The 20814-nt window shown below is 37.9% G+C and overlaps 1 pseudogene; it reads right to left on the minus strand.

The window, feature by feature from the left end:
- Positions 1-509: 509 nt before the first annotated feature.
- On the minus strand, positions 510-1739 carry LOC147503916 (type I inositol polyphosphate 5-phosphatase 1 pseudogene; annotated as a pseudogene).
- Between the last annotated feature and the right edge of the window lie 19075 nt (positions 1740-20814).

Genomic DNA, 20814 nt, shown 5'->3' on the forward strand with positions numbered 1-20814 from the left:
GATTTAGCAAAAGACATACCACATTAAAAGAATGAAATACATGATGGGGCAAAAAACTCTAGAACATTATGTCTAGACTAGACTAGGTAGAACATATTTCTTTCCTTGTTGGTCACTTGGTAGATGATGAATGGACTATTTCTGAGTTGTTCTGTTAAGGCCAGAAAGTTCATGTATTTGTGTATGGAAGTTCATGATAATCTAGTCCTATCCTTATCTTTTCAGAATTTTTCCTTGAGGAATTTATTTTTAATTTTTTTATACCAACTATGGAATTACTCTGTAAAGAATGCATGACTTACCAACCTCATTTTGTATGTGATATACCTCAATTTTTTATGTTTTGCCATGTTAGACACTTTGTAACCATGTCGGATATGGACACACATATCCATGTTAATGCAACTTAGCATATTTACAAGTAATTACGTAAATTTCAAGGAAATGAGAACTTCACATACTACAATAAACATTTGTGGTGCATGTCCATGATAAACAATGATTCATACCTAGTCCTTCTCAGCCAACTTGGACCATTCTTTCTTGGAGATGAGTTCTCGTGCTTTCTCATAAGATAAATTGAGACGATAGTTCAAATCTCCAAGCCATATAACTCTCCTGCAAATAGAACAATGGTACTTATTTATATAGAAAGGGGGAAGACCACAGATAACCAATTTCACCAGTAGATAACCATCTAGATGTAAATGTTCTTATACGCATATAGTTGAGGCATGCACATTTGCATCTCCATCAATGTGAAGAAAAGAAGACAGTCATACATAAATATTGCACAAAGTTTTCTTCTCTTAGAGTCCATCTACAGTATACATATTTTTTTTTTTTAGTTTTAAAGCTTTAATTACTGAGGACTGGGGCTTTGTCGTGGTCTTGACTCTTAAGAATGTTTTGTTTATGGTCAGAATATTAAGTGGGGGTAAATTAAAGAAAAAAAAGAACAAAAATTCACTGAGCCATTTGTGTCATGATGTTATTCCTACCAGCTACATCCAGATAATTTGCTCAAGATATTCAAGAGTAAGTTAAAATTGCCAGTTGAAAGGAATCACGATGTTGTAGAGAGGAAAGTACATATTAATCAAGTTTAGAAACATGGTACACAAAAGGAGCTTGCCCTGTGTACGTCTCATCAAACCGAACCACAACTGTAGAATCTTGGAAAACTATTTTCATTTGAAAATATATGCATCATTGGTGAAATCCAATCCCTTTGCACCATTACCAAACATCGTGATTCCTTTCTACAACATTGTGATTTGTGAGTCCTTTACCTATTGAAGTTTTTACTTTACGGTCACGGTCATGAATATTTTTGGGAAAGCCAATGCCAGAAAATGAACGAAATTGGGTCCTCCTATGTATTTCTTGCACATTTGCATTTCTCCGAAGTTCATCTCCATCTTTTTCGCCTGATGATAGGTGAGTACAGATAAAGCAAAACGGTGTCTGATATATAGACATGCTGACAGATATTGATTCCTGTAACAACAAATAATAGTAAGATATATCTACAACTATGAAGACTGCCATGCTTGCAAATAATTGAACCAGAGACTACCAAAGGAGTAGACAATATACTTATGATATAAACAGCAAGAAATGAAACTGACCTTGTTGCCAATATATCCCATAACACCAACACCAACACCAACACCAACACCAACAGTAGATCCCATAACACCGAAGTTCATCACGGAAAGTTGTAAAGCTTCTTTCATGTAGATTCATGATAGGCCGATGTGCTCCTCTGTTAGAACTGTGTTAGCATAGCAAAAAAGTGCAGACATATTAAACTCAGTGGAATTTTCTTAAGCCCTCGTACCCCCATAAATAAACAGTAAGGATAAACTTATAAAAAGAAGTGAGAGCCTAGTATGACTATATTATACGGGATTCATGTTAAAAGCAACTAAATCATGAAATGCAGGTAAAATAACACTAAATATATTGCTTTCAAGAAACCTTTTGTCATTTGTGATTTTCAAATCCTCTCACTTATAGATTCATTGAAATGATGTTCTAAATCAGATTTACCTGGCACTTGATGTAGATGACAGAATTCCATTATATATAAACAACGACAATATGATTAAACATTGCCACTGTTGTGTGAAACTCCAAATCAAGTGAAACCCAAAACTGACATGAAATTACAAACCCCAAAATCAATTTGAGAGAACTAACAACTAATAAAAATAATAACGAAATTAAACGACACTTGTTTTTAATTTTCAGAGAAATTAAGGGATTTGAAATTAGGGCTTTTAAAATTAGGGATTGTAACCATACAAATTATTCTAGGGCTTCAAAATTCAGATCAACCTGCGAACATGGGATAAATAAAAGAGAGAGAGAGAGAAGAGAGAGAGAGAGAGGCATACCAAACACTTTTGTGGATGTGAGTGTGACTCCTCGCGAATGGAGAAGAAGATGAAGAACACTTTTGTCGGGGTGGGGGTGGTCAAGAAATTGGAGTTGACGGAAGAGATGAGATCGATAAAACTTTGTTACAAATTTACGAGAGCTGCCCTTTGAAATTGCGTGACCTAACATGTGCATTATTTCTGACTCCAACAAGTCGTTTGTATGTTTTAGAATAAATGCAAAAATTAAATCATGTAAATTTCAGTATTTTTCTGACGGTAATTTCAATTTCTGACGCCAAAACACCGTCACAAAATTTCTGACGCCAATATGGCATCACAATTAGAAAATGCCCAATGTCACAAATATATTGTTATGGTGTAGTGAGTTAAGTTCCATATCCTGTGACAATCTAGCCAAAAGCCTCATTTGAATGATTATTGAGTGATGACACAAGGATGTCCACATAGAAAGATAACACGTCCACTTGCTTGATCACCACGTGATAAGAGCCCAAAACTGTAGTTTTAACCCTGTAACAGTCATACTTTTAGACCAATTATGTGAGTAATAATTAAGAGTTAACACTGATTACGTGTTTTTATACATTTCAGGTTTCAAAGTCCATTATGTGCAGAAATGTGCCATTTTAGCGAGATAAAGGAGCAAAGGTCGGTTACTAAGGAGTTCCGTGATTAAAGGCCAAGATTCAAGAAGACAAAGCCTTTCTAAAGCCCGGTCAAAAGCCAAAAAGTTGACGCGGGCGTAAAACAAAGACACAAGTCGTGAGAACTTCTGAAGGCCGTATCTTTGGACTCAGACCTCGGAATGGGGCCTACCTTATGTCAAAACGACCGGCTCGGAAAGAGCTTTCCAATGGTCTAAGCATTGATCCAATCAGAGGAGCAGAAGTGGACGAAAAGTTTGTTGAAGCCAACTGCAGCTGAAGAGGCCTTTTTGGACTGAAAGAATTGGGTTTTGGGCCTGATTCTCTGGCCCAAAACATGGCTCCAAGCCCATGCACGATTTTTGGATCTGAAAGTATAAAAACCAAAGTTTAACTCTTTGTTAAGGGTAAAACTATATAGAATTCTAGATCTAGTTTTCAGTAGAGTAATTAAGTTTAAGTTCCATTTTCAATTCTTGTTTTAGATTAAGTCTTTGAATCATTGTTCTTGATTGATTAGATAAATAAAATAGTTATTTTGTCAATTTCGAATTTTGTTATTTTGATTTATAGACCTAGTTTTAATTCTTGTCGATTATCAATTCGTAGTTTAAGTAGATTGAAACATTATTAGTTAATTTAGTTAAGTTAGAATTTTAATATGATGTGTAATTATAATTCAATGGGAAATGATGGTTTGATGACTCAAGGCTAAAACCTCCATTACAGAGGTTGATGAAGCTTTGATGAAAACTTAGTGGTATAGTGTAGAAGCGTTGTAGAATCTATTCCACTCTAGAAGGTCGTGATTCGCCATGAGAATGGGTGGACGACCTCACATGCTAGTTAGTATTTGGTAGAAATGCCAAGAACACTAGGGATTAGAACTCGAATTTCTTGCCGTAAGAACGTAAGAATCGAGATACAAGAATCTATGCTAGGTTATTAAGTTGGATTCGAGGTGGATTCAAGTCCCCTCTAATCCTTTATCTAGATTCAAAAATAATCATATTTCCATAGCATTCGTAGTTAAATTCAACATAATCAATTTCATATTGTATCGTAGTATAACACCCTTCGTAAGGCTCTCATTAGACTTAAGACCGATTAATTAGATTAGAAAACATTTCATGCTAGAGAACTAAGAGTGGAACGAATTTGTTACTCCACTCTATTTCAATAGAATTGAGAGTAGAAACTTTGATAAATATAGACACGTAAGAAAAGTTTTAGTTTACTTACGTTTTGAGTTTCATCGTTCATTTCGTAGGTAAACTATTCAATTTTTATAATTATCAAATAGCGCCGCTGCCATCTTAGTTTCACTTTAGCATTGTTTTCATAGTATAATTAGTCATTTTTAAGTCCCATTAAACCCACCCACCCTTGTTTGATTCATACTGTGGTTGTCCGTTTCAGCGTTGAAAAGTTCAATAAAAAATATACGAGAGCGCGACGCGCTTCTAACCGCGCACCAAAAAAAGATGGAACCTTGAGCGCGACCCGCCCCCATCTTGAGCACGACCCGCCTAAAACACTGGAATTTCAAGTTACTCGGAGCGCGACCACGCCCTAAGTGAGCGCGACCCGCGCCCTAAGCTAAATTTTCCGGATTTCTACAGGTTTGTTTCGAACTTCGATTTTTAAGTTTTTCAGTGTTCTAACTTGTTATTTACACTGAACACGCGTAAACAAGACGTTATTCATAAGCGAAGCAAGGACGCTATCAGGTATTCCTTTCTTCCATACCTCGCATCTCCAGTTAGAGGTTTATACTAAAATATCAAGATTGTTTGGAGTGTTGTCGTGTTTAGACTTAGACTTGCATGAGATTAAGGTCTGGTCGGAGAAAAACACCGAACGTAATTAACCGTCAGCGTCCACAAACAAATCTATCGAGTATACCAATCACTACACCTCTAGCTGCTATTCCACCAACCACACCGGACATAATGGCTGAAGAAAGAGAGACTCCTATCTCCGACTTTTACAAAGCCTTGGCGATAGCCCTAAATCTTGCATCGTTTAGCGGACCCGATTGGGGATTTTGAATTCCCCAAACATATTTAATTTGTTACCCGTTTTCCATGGTTTAGACCATGAAAAACCTTATCAACACATCGCGTAGGATTGAACAAGTCCTTACAACATTCCATCATCCCTACGGTTGGTGCGGAACGATTAAACCGAGGGTATTTCCCTTCACCTTAGCCGATAAGGCAGCGTCTTGGTTAACTGCCCAAGCGCCTAACTCTGTGGACTCGTGGGCTAAACTTGTTCAGCTGTTAATGGAACATTTTTACCCACCCCTAAAGACGAATGAGATGTTCTCCAAGATTCATTTTTTTAGACAAAATCCTCATGAATCATTTTCTGAGGCTTGGAATCGTTTCACCGATCTGCTTATTGAGTGTCCACACCATAACCTAGCAAAAGACACGTTAGTTCGTGCCTTTTTCAAAGGACTTCAACATCACCATAAAGAAGTCCTTGACATAATGAATGGGGGTAGTTTCCTAAGTGAAGGAGCCTCGGAGGCTTACAAATTTTTAGAAGATCAAACTAAACGTAATAACAATTGGGGGGGTAGTGATGATATTCCCCGCGCTGTTAGTTCTTCTTTCTTGATTAAGGCTGCGGTATGTTTGAGATGAAACCCGATCTAGAACTTAAAAATTTAATCGAATCTCTAACTAAAAAAAGGTTGAGGCTATTTCTGTGCAACAAAAGCCTATTCCGTCATGAATGTTAACTCCAACCCATGTAATGTCTGTTTTGAGTCCCGAAAGCACCCTGAATCCTATTGTCCTCTAAGCCTATGAACAACAACAATTAGAGCAAGACAATGTTTGCTCCATTAATAGCTATCCTATTCCTAATGCCCCATGGAGACAACATCCCAACTTTTTAGTTGGCGAAACAATCAACAAGTTTCACCTCCAAGGTTTAATAACCACAATGTTAGGCAAGCAAACAACTATAATCAAGCTCCACCTAGGCAAGGACAGGGACAAAGTCAGGGAAATTATAATAATTATAACAACCAAAGCGCAAACCACGACAAGGTTTAGCACAAGGTCGAGGGGTAATTATAATAGTTATAATACCAATAGAGGTATCGTTCCGGTTAACAATAGTAACTATCACAACCCACCCATAAATAATCAACGTGAGATAGTTCCAGTCGCACCACCTGTGACTACTACACCATCACATCCGGATCGTATAGACGCCTTTATATAGGTTACCCAACAACTTTTCCAATTAATGACTCAATCAAACCAACAGATCTTACAATCCATAAATCAGGGCATACAACAGTTAGCCCAAGAGAAAGCCCAACCAAAAGGCGTGTTTCGGGACAAACGATACCAAACCCTAAAGCGGCAAACACGACCTTTGAGGTAAACGGTAATACTATCTTGAAACTACAATCGTAGGTGACCTTAATGCCATCACCACTCTCCGCTCTGGAAGAGTGGTTGATAACAAAGTAACTATGCCTATAGTTACCCCATCAGTACTCCCTACACCGGATATCAAACTAGATACCGAAGTAGAAACTGAAGAGCCTACCATCGTAGAGGTACCGGTTAAACAACAAACTAAGAAACGAAAGCCAAGGTAACACATCAAGTCGAGCCATACGCTAAATATAGAGCGAAACCACCATTCTCTCGAAGTTAGCCATGCTAACCGGGGATACAAACTTTGAGGAGATTAGGAACGCGTTTTCAAGAATCTAACGATAAACCTTCCTTTTTCGAAGCTATTAAAAGCTCCTTAACCACGCTAAGTTTCTTAAAAAGAGTTGTGCACTACTAGGTGTAAGACCAACATACCTAAAGGCGCTTTCTTCTAACTGAGCGGTCCCAACTTTATCCGAAAATAATGGAATTGTTAAGTACAAGGACCCTGGTCGTCCATTGTAAAATGCACCTTAGGAGATTCCCACACGACGGCCGCTTTATTAGACTCGGGGGGACATCGTTAACTTACTCCCCGTATTACTTGTATAAACAAATAGGTTCACAGAAATGCAACCTATAAAAATAACGTTGCAATTAGCGGACAAAAGTCAATTAAGTATCCTAAGGGTGTAGTGGAAAACGTGCTTGTTAAGGTTCGGGATTTTTACTATCCTGCTGATTTTGTTATCCTCGATACGTAAGTCGCTAACGACTGCACCGATCATCTTAGGGCCCTTCTTTAGCAACTGCCAACGCACTTATAAATTGTCGCGATGGTAAGATGTCCTTATCTTTTGGCCATCTTACAGTTGAGGTAAATGTTTTTAAAATGATGAAACAGTTACCAGATCCGTCTATAGATGGGGAGGTTATCATGATCGAGAGTTTAGCTCAAGATTATTTTAACAACACGTTTCCCGAAAATAATATGTACAAATTCCTTTCTTTTGGAACTTCAGATTTTGTAAATGACTCCTACTTAGAAGAAGTCAACACCATCCTTGAGTCCACACCAATTGTAGACCCTTCGGTTGCTCCATATACTGAGTATGAAGACTTGCTACCTAAGCAAGTATTCATTATACAAAATGAGGACCCTGATGAAACATCTATTGATTTTCCATCCACCCCAGTGCTTAAACCTCTTCCCCCGGAGTTAAAATATATTCAACTTGATCCGGATGGTAGTCATTCGGTAATTATATCTTCTCTGTTATCTAAGAATGAAGAGACACGTTTAATCCGGGTGATTAGGGAACATCGGTCGGCGATTGGTTAGTCCCTAGCCGACATTAAGGGAATTGACCCTAATGTTTGCACTCATCGTATCCATTTGGAGGATAACGCGAAGACTTCTTGCGAACCTCGGGCCGCTTGAACCCTACCATAAAAGAGGTGGTTAGGGAAGAAGTTTTACGATTACTTCGTTCGCGGGTATCATATACCCAATCTCGATAGCGAATGGGTAAGCCCCATTCATGTAGTTCCTAAGAAATCGGGGAGTTACCATGGTGCGTAGCGGGAAGGGTGACTATGTTGTCACACAAGGTCCTATGAAATGGAGGATCTGTATTGATTACTGACGTTTAAATGCTATGACACGAAAGGATCACTTTCCTTTACCTTTTACAGATCAAATGCTCGAGCGCCTAGCTCGGGTCATGCTTTTATTGTTTTACGGATGGCTACTCGGGCTATTTTCAGATTATTATTGATATTGATGACCAAGAAAAGACTACCTTCACATGTCCCTTTGGAACGTATGCCTATAAACGAATGCCTTTTGGCCTTTGTAATGCTCCCTGGTACCTTCCGGTGGTGTATGCTTGAGATATTTAGTGACATGGTAGAGCTTTATGGAAGTTTTCATGGATGATTTTTCTATCTATGGAGACTCCTTCACTGACTGTTTGTCTAACTTGTCTAAGGTTTTGACACGGTGTGAAGAAAAGAGCCTCGTTTTAAACTGGGAAAAGTGTCATTTCATGGTGAAAAAGGGCATAGTACTAGGTCACATTGTATCTAGTGATGGCATCAAGTAGATAAGGCCAAACTAGATAAGATAAGATAATTCTACCTAAACCACGTGATCGTCCGTGATATTAGAGCCTTTCTAGGCCATGCAGGTTTTTATAGGCGGTTTATTAAAGACTTCTCGAAAATAACTAGGCCTTTAACTAATCTGCTTTTGAAAGATGCAATCTTTTATTTTAATTTTAACTGTAAACAGGCTTTTGAAACTTTAAAAGCCGCCCTAACCTCTGCACCAATTATATAGCCTCCCGATTGGTCTAAACCTTTCGAACTCATGTGTAATGTTAGTGACTATGCAGTTGGTGCACTCTTGGGACAAAAACTAGATAATAAGTCCACTGTTATTTATTATGCTAGCAAAACCTTAAACGATGCTCAACGGAATTATTCAACTACCGAAAAAGAATTCTTAGCTGTCATTTATGCTTTAGATAAGTTTAGGTCCTTATTTGGTTGGTTCTAAAACTTTAGTTTACACGGACCATGCAGTTTTTAAGTACCTTCTTGCAAAGAAGGATGCTAAGCAGAGATTAATCCGTTGGATCCTTCTCCGTAAAGAGTTCACATTAGAAATAAAGGACAAAAGAGGGTCAAAACGTAGTTGCCGACCACTTATCTAGACTCACAAACGACGATCAGAGTGATTCTGAGTCCATACCGGACTCTTTTCCTGATGAGCATCTGTATGCGATTTTTTCAGCACCATGGTATGCTGACATTGTAAATTATTTAGCGGCTGATGTTATACCTTATAATTGGTCAAGAAATGAACGTAAGAAGTTCTTGGCCATAGTTAAGTTATACTACTGGGATGAGCCATACCTTTTTAAGTATTGTGCGGATAAGATTATTCGTCGTTGTATTCCCCAGTGGGAATATAATGAAGTTCTATCGTTCTGCCATGACAAAGAGTGTGGTGGCCATTTTAGTGGGATGAAAACAGCCGCTAAAGTGCTTCAATGTGGATTTTATTGGCCTACCCTTTTTAAGGATGCCCAAGTGCATTGCAAGACGTGTATTCATTGCCAACAACTTGGGCGAATCACGAAGCGTAATATGATGCCATTAAAGCCAATCTTGATAGTAGAAATTTTTGACGTTTGGGGCATTGATTTCATGGGTCCTTTCCCGGTTTCCCATGGTTTCATTTATATTCTAGTTGCCGTGGACTACGTGTCTAAATGGATAGAGGCCCTAGCTTGCCGTAGCAATGACCATAAGACCGTTGTATTTTTTATTAAAGAATATATTTTCTGTCGATTTGGCATTCCTAAAGCCATCATTAGTGATGGTGGAACACATTTTTGCAACAGAGTTGTTGCATCCCTAGTGAAAAAGTATGGAGTTACACACAAAGTAGCAACTCCTTATCATCCACAAACTAGCGGACAAGTAGAAGTTTCTAATAGGGAAATCAAAAAGATTTTAGAAACAACTGTAAACCCTGATAGAAAAGACTGGTCGAAACGTCTATCGGATGCCTTATGGGCGTATAGAACTGCTTTCAAAACTCCTATAGGTATGTCTCCCTTTAGACTTGTATTTGGAAAACCATGTCATTTGCCCGTTGAATTAGAGCACCGTGCTCGTGGGCAATAAAAGCCTTAACTTCAATATTGATGAGGCAGGTGTCAAACTTGAAGTTGCAATTTAATGAGCTTGAAGAAATCCGTGGCGATTCTTACGATCTCATGAAGGATTATAAAGCTAACATGGAACGTGTTCATGATAAGCAAATCTTGGCAAAAAGAGTTTGTGGTCGGTCAAAAGGTCTTGCTTTATAACTCCCGCCTACATATTTTTCCGGAAAACTAAAACCCGTTGGTCCGCCTTTTTAAGTTACCTTGAAGTCACCCCTTACAGGGCAATCACCTTGGTAAATCCAAATGACAACAGTACCTTTCAAGTTAATGGTCAACGGTTAAAACATTTTTCACGAACTTCTGTCCCCTGATGTAGAGGAAGTCCTTTTACAGGACCCTGTCTATGAGGATTGACCTTTGTCATTGGTGTACTTTCTTTCACTTCCATATAGTGGTAAGTGCACCATTCAGGTAACTGGGCCCTCCCTATGGAGTGTGTGGGCTGTAAGTACCGGAACCTAAGTCCACAGTTAACATAATTCACGTTTTCCACTTTTGCATGTTTTCTCGGTTTTTGAGTCATATTCCTCTATGGGGTGAATTATGTATTTATTGTTTTTCGTTTTTCTTATAATAAACTTATAAAAAAAAATAATAAAAATAATAATAAAAAAAAAATCTTAATCATAGAAATAGCAATCCAACAAGTCTAGGGAATCTGACTTTAAACGACCCGCGTTAGAACAAATTTTGTGATTAAAAATTTGTTTGGGGGTGGGCAATCGGTCTTTCCATCTGGATTGCTCGAACTTTCCATTTGTGTTGCTTAGGCCCATTACTTGTAGTTCAATTGGGTTGACGTAATCTAAACTTTGATTTCCTTCGTTCGCATAACTTACGTCACACACGCACTTCGAGGCGTTTTTCCACCCTCTTATACGTAACTCATGGTTGGAATTGAGTGTTTTATGGATCATTAGATTGGAAATTCTCTACTGATCATTTCCATAACTCATTCGCCAAAATCGGGCCAGTAACGAAGCGGCAAATTGAATTTGAAATTGCGCGAAAAATCGAAAAATTTCAGAATTCAAATTGGGCTTGGGCCCAAACCGCACGCACGACTGTGCGTCTCCTTGCTTCCCAAAAATGCACAGTTCTTTCCCTTTCAATCCCGCTAGTTACCAAGTTTAAATCAAACCTTGAACACCAAAATAGAAAAAAAAATAGAGAGAGAGAAGAAAACTTAACTACACCCACACCAAGAAATTCAAATCCAACTAAAATCTTCTCCAAACCATTACCACCACCAACCTAACTCCGAAAAACAGCCACCAATTCAAGTAACCACCGCCACCACCGCCACCACCGTTGTTTTTAGTTGTTTTTCTTCAAACTCGCCTCCCCCACAGTCTACAAAACCATTAGTTGTCTCAGAAACTTCAATGGCACTATGACGAAGAATTTTGCCGGAGCACGCGTTTGCTTCCGACAGCTTCGCGCCATTTTACGACGCGGAGATGATTAGGAGGCATTGGAACGGACTGTGGTACTCGACTGAGGAGTTCTATCACTATGATTTGGTAGAACAGTTTTATAAGAAGCGAGAATTGGAGGGGATAGGATTTTCATAAAGGTAGCGAGGAACGAGGAGGAAGTAACGGAGGCGGTTGTTGGTGAAACTGTTAGGAATTACGCTTTGAAAGCAACACGGTAGCGACAATTCAGGAATCGATATCTTGGAGTTCCTGCTTTGATGAAGGATACTTGTCGTGGAGGGTGAATACAATCCGACATGTCATTCGTCCGCGATCCGACCTCGAGAACCAATCAACCGATCAGTAGCTCGGTGGATTGGTAGGAACGCCCCTCGGGAAAGACAAAGTCGATGATATCGGCTGCGCAATATGCGACGTTCTCTCGGATTTTGCAAACAAATAAGTATAATTTCTGCATCCTCGATTTAATGTTTAATGTGATTCGAGGAGTGGGGAAGAGCTTGGCGCCTCTTCCCGTATTGATCACTAAGATCATGCTCTCCTTTAGAGCTGTCGCAAGATCTGCTTCTATTAAGATCAAATTGTATTCTAATGCAAGTATCTATACGGATTGCATCCAAGAGACTTGGCCGTTGTCTGAAGAAAAAATGGTTGAGTCGGAGGATGAAAGGGAGGATATGACATGTCTGGATGACGATGCATTAGTTAATTGTAGTTCTAATTTAGAACGCATGCAAGTGTTGCAAACTGCCTTGCGTTGCATGTATGGTATTTGTGAAAATATCCGAGATAGACAGATTGTAGTTCGAAAGAAGCAAACGAACCTTCAGACGAGACTTGAAATGCTCGAAGGGGTTCAGGATGATATCCTATCTAATATGGAGACTATCCACTAGCATCAACAAGCCCAGTATGCAGTACTCAGGACTGAGATGGAAGCACAGCGCTTGTTCCGAATAGAGATGCTACGACGCATGCCACCTGTGCAGGACTCTGTTTCAGCCGAGTCCGACAGGCATGAGCGTCGTCGCCGAAGGACAGATGGTTCAAGTCAATCTCCATCTCAGGGTCCATCTTCATCACATAACTAGGTGTTCACCGTCAGTTGTGTTCGCTGTTATTTCATAATTTGGTTTTATTAGTTGGATTTTAATTCAGTTGTTAAATTTAAATATTAAGGTGTTCGTTTTATGTTGTGTGGTTTTAAATTTAAGTTTAATATAATTCGTTATATGATCATCTGCTGTAAATTTGTCTTGGAAGAAAGGTTGAGAATTTGACCGATATCGGCATATCTATGAATTGTGTGGTGGTAGCATGAAATGTAGGAGAGTTTAGAAGTTACTATTCTAAATCCAGTATAAAAGATACCAAGATTTTTAGAAAATCAAGAAGATGGTTAGTTTCCGTTTTCGGGTTTGGAATCTTTCTATTTCCGGAAATTGCCTTTAAACAATTTGGTAACTTGCCGATTCGTTTTGGAAGCACAGAACCTATTTAAACCCCCTTCATTCTACACTAACAAACCACACTACACCCCACCATCATCCATCACCTTTCACTCCAAGTTTTTCCTTCTTTTTCCTCTAAACTCTGTTTCAAAGATTCTACGAGCGCTGCATGCTCGTACACTTTCACAAAGTTTAGTCAGAGCGCGACCCGTGCCCAAACTCTGTAATCCTAAAAACCCATGAGCACGACCCGCGCCCAAAGTGAGCGCACCCGCGCCCTGCCATCTGTGAACACGGAAATTCCAATTTTTTTAGGGTCATTCTAGGATTTTTGGAACTGTTCAAGGAGTTGTTGAGATGACATCTCCTATAGTCATACCTGAACAGTCTTTCGAAGACGTGTTGCGAACCGAGACCTATGGACATTGGTTCCCACTAAGGATCCCCGATTAGGATGGCGTCATCTACTGGTAAGTGATGACGATTCATATTCACCACAGCTTACTGCTTATTTCTACGACCACGTTAAATTCTATTGTAATCAGGATGGAGAACAAGAATTCTCCGTCGTAGTCGATGACACGACACATAAATTCAATAAACATGTGGTCGCTTTAGTTTCAGGATTACCAATACCTGATCCTGTTCACACATGGGCATATATGACCGATAATGCATATCTTTATGATTATACATATTTCCATGAGTATTATGGGGGAGGGGTATTTTTGAGTAATGGACCGGGTGATATAGCATTACCCTTGGTAGCCTTTCCCTAAACGTAGGCACCACCATGTTATTCATCCCGATGAATATTTTGGGGAATGGCGGTTCATTTCGCAAACGATGCTGCTGGTGACATTTTCCTCGCTTTTAGGTGAGGGGCGCCACCGATATGACATTCCCCGAAGTTTTAGTCGCTAGTCTTAAGAGAGCCCAAACCATGAGGCGTAAGTATCTTCTTATGCCTATGTTTGTAAGCCGTTATCATCGTAGTTGTTTACGTATTACATTGCACAATTCACAGATTGGAAAAGGGTTGAAGTCATGAGACCCACCAATGGGGTGCTTCGCTCATTGCGAATAATGACTTGGCCGGGATGGCAGGTGCAGCCCTCATTTGGTCGCCCCGTACATCCCATCAGACATAATAACACTTAACAGGTTAGCATTAGTAGATGATAAATGGCGGCAAGCTTGGCAAGTTATAATGGACTGGCAGGATGCGAAGGAACCTCATCTCTTTAATGAGGAGGAGGATGCTTAAGCGGGAGATAAGGTAAGGTTTTAGTTTTGTTATTGTCTGCTTATGTCCCAAGCAATTTAATTCTGTTAACCCCATAATGGGTGGAACTCTTATAGAGTTGCGTCAGTTTTTTTTATTTATTTATTTCCTATATTAGTATGTTCTAGCCTTGTTTTGCAGATGTTCCAGAATTTCACGCATTTCCATGGTATTTTTCTACCCTCTTTATTTAAATGCTTTGAGGACAAAGCATGCTTCTAGTTGGGGGGGGGGGCATAGAAACACGTGTAATTAAGGCATCTGTTAGGATATAGATATGTATAATATGCATTTGTTTTCAAGTTAAAAATTTTAAAAATATAAATAAATAAGTTTATGCTATACACTTAGGAATATTGGTATTGTTTTCTTTCTCTATGCTCTTAACAATCTAGAAGTCTCAATGTAGCTTTTTTGTATCGAGAATAATTGTTAGGAACTTAGGTTAATATGTAGGTAATAATCTTTGCATCTATCTATAAATATATTACATGAGTATCTATGATTGTTAGCAGTAAGTTTCTGAAATCTAGGCTAGAGTACTTATTCTACAAATCCAGTGAGAATATAGCCTAAAGCATTATATGAGCGAAACATTTGAGAAATGACACAAGGGAGAAGTATATTCGAATAGAGAAATCACACGTCCACTTGCTTGATCACTATGCCATATCCTAGCGAGAATTTAGGCCCTCTTTGGATCGATATAGCCAGAAATTCAAACCTATGAATTATTTTCGCTAGTAAGCCCCTCGAGCCTTTCTTTAGCCTTCCATAAACCACAATTCCTTTACCCTGTTACAAAACAAAACAAAATAAAAAATTCAACTTACCCAATCTAGAATAAGTCCGAGAATAGAATGAGTGAAGAAAAAAAAAGAGAAAAACCGTGTAAACAAAAATTATTTAGTTGCTTGAGGAAAAGAAAAGAAGTTTCCATCCAAGGAAAAAAGAAAAAAAAATATAGAAATAAATAAAACTCCAAAAATAGAATAAAAGGGAGTCAAAAGCCAAAGAAAAGAAAAAAAAAAAATATGGCTAAGGATGGAAACAAAGTATAGAAGCAAAAGAAAATAACAAGGTTTTCTCTAAGTTACATAATATGAAGACTCTATTATCTCGGACTTGTCCTTTTGAATATCCATTTCCTTCCTTCTTAAACCATCTCCTAATCCCGTAACACCTAATAAAGACATCTAGCTCAATTAGGAATAGGTTAGTGTGATAGTAAGTGGCGATGTGTTTGATCGACTCGGCTTCCTTGTTTGTCATTGAGATTGTAAGGTAAAGTGTGCCCCACTAATCTTGGAGTAAATAAACTTGAGGAAAAATCAGAGTGGTTTTTGTCTTGACATTTATGTGAGGACCTACTTAAGGACGCTATTCCGAGTTTTCAGAAACGAACCTGCTAGGCATTTCATAGTATTACTCATAGTATATATATTTGTATCATAAATGATTGGTTATTATGCATATATTAGCTTAGGTTTTTTACTTGGTTATTCTTATTCATTTGCTAGTGAGATATATAGATAGTTGGGACATGAATGAGGAAACAATAGTTTTATTTCTTAGTCGTTGTAGTAAAGTTGAAGTTTGTGAGTACCTTCACTGGAAAACTCTCACGAGGCTATAACTCGTCCACTAGGGAATTCCTAGTGGTTTAAGGCCTTGTTGCATATGGTCAATGCAATCGCACTCAGCGAAACGAGAGTAGTTAGAACTCCATTTTTTGGTCACTTATTCTAATTTCTCATCTTTGCTTGAGGACAAGCAAAATGCTGTTTGGGGGTGGTTTGATAAGAGCCCAAAACTGTAGTTTTAACCCTGTAACAGTCATACTTTTAGACCAATTATGTGAGTAATAATTAAGAGTTAACACTGATTACGTGTTTTTATGCATTTCAGGTTTCAAAGTCCATTATGTGCAGAAATGTGCCACTTTAGCGAGATAAAGGAGCAAAGGTCGGTTACTAAGGAGTTCCGTGATTAAAGGCCAAGATTCAAGAAGACAAAGCCTTTCTAAAGCCCGGTCAAAAGCTGAAAAGTCGACGTGGGCAGAAACAGCACACAAGTCAGTAGAACTTCCGAAGGCCGTATCTTTGGACTCAGACCTCGGAATGGGGCCTACCTTATGTCAAAACGACTGGCTCGGAAAGAGCTTTCCAATGGTCTAAGCCTTGATCCAATCAGAGGAGCAGAAGTGGACGAAAAGTCTATTGAAGCCAACTGCAGCTGAAGAGGCCTTTTTGAACTGAAAGAATTGGGTTTTAGGCCTGATTCTCTGGCCCAAAACATGGCTCCAATCCCATGCACGATTTTTGGATCTGAAAGTATAAAAACCAAAGCTTAACTCTTTGTTAATGGTAGCTAGTTAGACCTAAAACTATATAGAATTCTAGATCTAGTTTTCAGTAGAGTAATTAAGTTTAAGTTCCATTTTCAATTCTTGTTTTAGATTAAGTCTTTGAATCATTGTTCTTGATTGATTAGATAAATAAAATAGTTATTTTTTCAATTTCGAATTTTGTTATTTCGATTTATAAACCTAGTTTTAATTCTTGTCGATTATCAATTCGTAGTTTAAGTAGATTGAAACATTGTTAGTTAATTTAGTTAAGTTAGAATTTTAATATGATGTGTAATTATAATTCAATGGGAAATGATGGTTTGATGACTCAAGGCTAAAACCTCCATTACAGAGGTTGATGAAGCTTTGATGAAAACTTAGTGGTATAGTGTAGAAGCGTTGTAGAATCTATTCCACTCTAGAAGGTCGTGATTCGCCATGACAATGGGTGGACGACCTCACATGCTAGTTAGTATTTGGTAGAAATGCCAAGAACACTAGGGATTAGAACTCGAATTTCTTGCCGCAGAAGAACGTAAGAATCAAGATACAAGAATCTATGCTAGGTTATTAAGTTGGATTCGAGGTGGATTCAAGTCCCCTCTAATCCTTTATCTAGATTCAAAACAATCATATTTCCATAGCATTAAGTAGTTAAATTCAACATAATCAATTTCATATTGTATCGTAGTATAACACCCTTCGTAAAGCTCTCATTAGACTTAAGACCGATTAATTAGATTAGAAAACATTCCATGCTAGAGAACTAGGAGTGGAACGAATTTGTTACTCCACTCTATTTCGATAGAATTGAGAGTAGAAACTTTGATAAATATAGACACGTAAGAAAAGTTTTAGTTTACTTACGTTTTGAGTTTCATCGTTCATTTCGTAGGTAAACTATTTAATTTTTATAATTATCAATTACCAAGTTGATTCATAGTGTGTGAGCTACGATCCACAACTTGCCTCACACACTTGAACTTCCCAAGGCAATTAAAACTCTAATCCCTTGGTAAGTATATAACTTACACTAAGTTTAACTCATGTTCATCATAAAAAATCAATCAAAAACCAATTTTTCCTAATTATTTTCATTTTTCTTTTTATCTCTAACTATTACAAACAAGTTCCACTGACTTCTTCTACTCTATTACAAAATCCGAGCTCGGAGTATAACTATTCGTCAAAAATCAACTAGACTACCAAAAACAATTGGACACCCTTCACTGGAGGTACCTTGTCCATGTCTGAATGTATTTGATGGTTGTCGTGATGATATGCTGGTGAGCAAGGGACAATTGGTATTTATATGGTTTAAGCTGAGACAGAAAGTGCATGGTGATATAGGCAACTCTTAGTAACACATAACTAATCCTTAAACCGCCTATAGAAGAATGGAGATTGCGTACTTCTAACAGTTGGTATAGGTAGAATCCATTGCCCGTTTTATTTTTGGAAAATCACGTCACTATTGATGTATCGAGAATCTTTCATAATGAGAATGGAAAAAAATAACTATTTTGAAAAAGAAATGTAAAAGAAAGAAAACGAAAATTGTGTACTCGCTCCATAGGATTACACTTACTCAAACGATGAGTAAAAAGTGTTTTACAAAGAAAATGTGAGATATACGTAGACTAAGGTTCCGGCACTTACAACCACACACTCCAAGTGGAGTGGTCCAGTTACCTTAAGGATGCACTCCTGTGGAATGCATCGAGAAAATGATCAGTATCCAAATGTGCATTTTATTACCTTTACAATACTTCAATTATGTCATTCTTATGCTTAATGAACAGACAACTTATAGCTTTTGCTACCGTTTGCAAGATACAAACCATTTAGGATGTATATTCCTAATACGTGCATTTTAGCACGAAAAGGATTGCTATTGACGCTGCTTGGGAAGATTCCAGCTTAGGAGCAAAGCTGCCGGAAAGTCAAAGTCAACACTCAAAGACTCAAGGACTCAAAGCTGAAAGCTATGGACTCAGGGACTTAAAGCCAAAAATTAGGAATTCAATTGTATGGGCTTAGGTCAAAAGCCCACTAAGCTTAAAGGTTGTTTCTAGAATGAAGGGCAAAAATGTAATTGGTATCCTATATAAACCAAAGTTGTAGAGAAAGAACATTACCCTAGAGCTAATCTTTGGTAATTAGGAGTAGATTAAATGTTTTAATTTAATACTGTAATTTGTTATTTACTTGTTTTCCATTTTTATGTTCTTCAAGCTTTAAGTGATTTAATACAAGTTTTCAATATTAACTTTAATACAAGTTTTCATTCTTCTTTTCAATACAAGTTTTCTCTACTTATCTCATATTTGATTCAATCCTACAACAATAGTTATACTCATTTGACAAGTTCAAATGAGTATGACTTTGTGAGCAAGATATCCATCAAAACCAATTTCATTCCATGTTTTGATTCAACAACAAGTTAAAAACATGTTTTAATCTATCTACAAATCAACCAAGAGTTTCACATTAAGAAGTAATTTCAAATACCCATTAGAAAGTAGGAGAGAAGAGTTACAAGTCTAATTTTTCCAACCATCAAAACCATCCTCCAAACAAAGGATTCAAGATGAACAACACAACCCTCAACACCACTATATTATCAAAATCAAATGACGCTGCCATCATGGATTCAAATGGGAAGAGGAAGATGGAGAAAAAAATCATTCATTGAACCCTTCGTCTCAATCTTAATTTCAAATTATTTTAGTTTTTTTTCTTGATTTCGTTACTGATGTTTCATTTTCGCATGTTTCCAGTACACTTCTACGCAAACGGAGCCCGAGAATAGCACGAGAGGAATCACTGGAACTTGCTGGAGAAAAAAGTTAGCAAACGGAGCAAAAGAACCCACGCCGCGCTTGTCACCAGCACGCCCACGCATGATAAGCTCCCGCACATGTCAGACACACACCCGCGTAAGACATGCGCCCACAAATAATTCACCCATGCCCGCATATGACAAGCGTCCGCGCCTCATTTACCCATGTCGCGCCTCGATTTTCTCCGACGAAGATTCCGTTAGCTCGGAATCTTTGTGCGTAAGTCTACGGTAATACCCCCTAGTCTTTTTAATTAAACTGTTACTAGATAAAAAGTAGATAGATTTGCAAAGTTTTGAATTTTCAAAACCAAAAATTAAAAATTAAAAATGTTTATTAATTAAAATGAATTAGTAATCTATTAGCAAAATTAAACATCAAAATTAGTTTAGTAGCATGTTTAGGTTTTATTTTTTATTAATTGTTGTTTATGCATGATTAGATTAAGATAATATCATATAGTTAAGTCAAAATACAAAAATATTAATTAGGATAAATCCAAAATAGTTTAAGTTTTGGAAGTTTAGTCTTTTGGTTTAAGTTTACTTACCAAGAGTTGGGGATTCAACCAACTTGGACCGGTTGAATGTGCGAGGCAAGAAAAAGTAGCACCACACTCGCGCATCACAACCCAACTTGGGGGTTGGAGTTCCAATCTTTGATGAACACTTTCCAAACTTTTACATATTTTGTTTAATTAATAATTAGGGAATAGTTAATTAGCTAAACGTAGTTAAATTTTCGTGTTTACTGCTTTCATAGTTTTAAGCCCACGAAGACAACTTTGTTTTAGGCCCACAAAGGCAACCGATTGTATCTTATTGGCTTTGCTACATTTCGACCCGACTTATGGGTCTTAGATAGATTAAACTTGTAACTATAAGGAAAAGCTCGAATGGTAGGTTGACATGCAAGACACCAAACACTTCGTCAACCCCACCATGTCGCCTTCGCCCTAAGGGTCGTGTACGCACACCTTGGGTGGTAATTTCTAAACCTTCTCACTACAAAGTGTAAGAGGATACTTGTGTGTTACTAAGCATGCTTGGATGATTGAGTGATTTACGTTTCAATCTCATCTTTACATTAACGTTAAGGCTAAACCCGAGCCCTAAAGAACAAAAAGTGGGATTATGCCCCACTTTAGAACGGACGTTGCGTGAAATGTTTGTTATATAGACCAAACTAAAAAGATAAAATCAATCAAGCAGAGCCACTTTAGTCACGTCCATCAGGACAAACATGTA

This window comes from Coptis chinensis, chromosome 4, assembly GCF_015680905.1.
Source record: "Coptis chinensis isolate HL-2020 chromosome 4, ASM1568090v1, whole genome shotgun sequence".
NCBI classification, from domain to species: Eukaryota; Viridiplantae; Streptophyta; class Magnoliopsida; order Ranunculales; family Ranunculaceae; genus Coptis; species Coptis chinensis.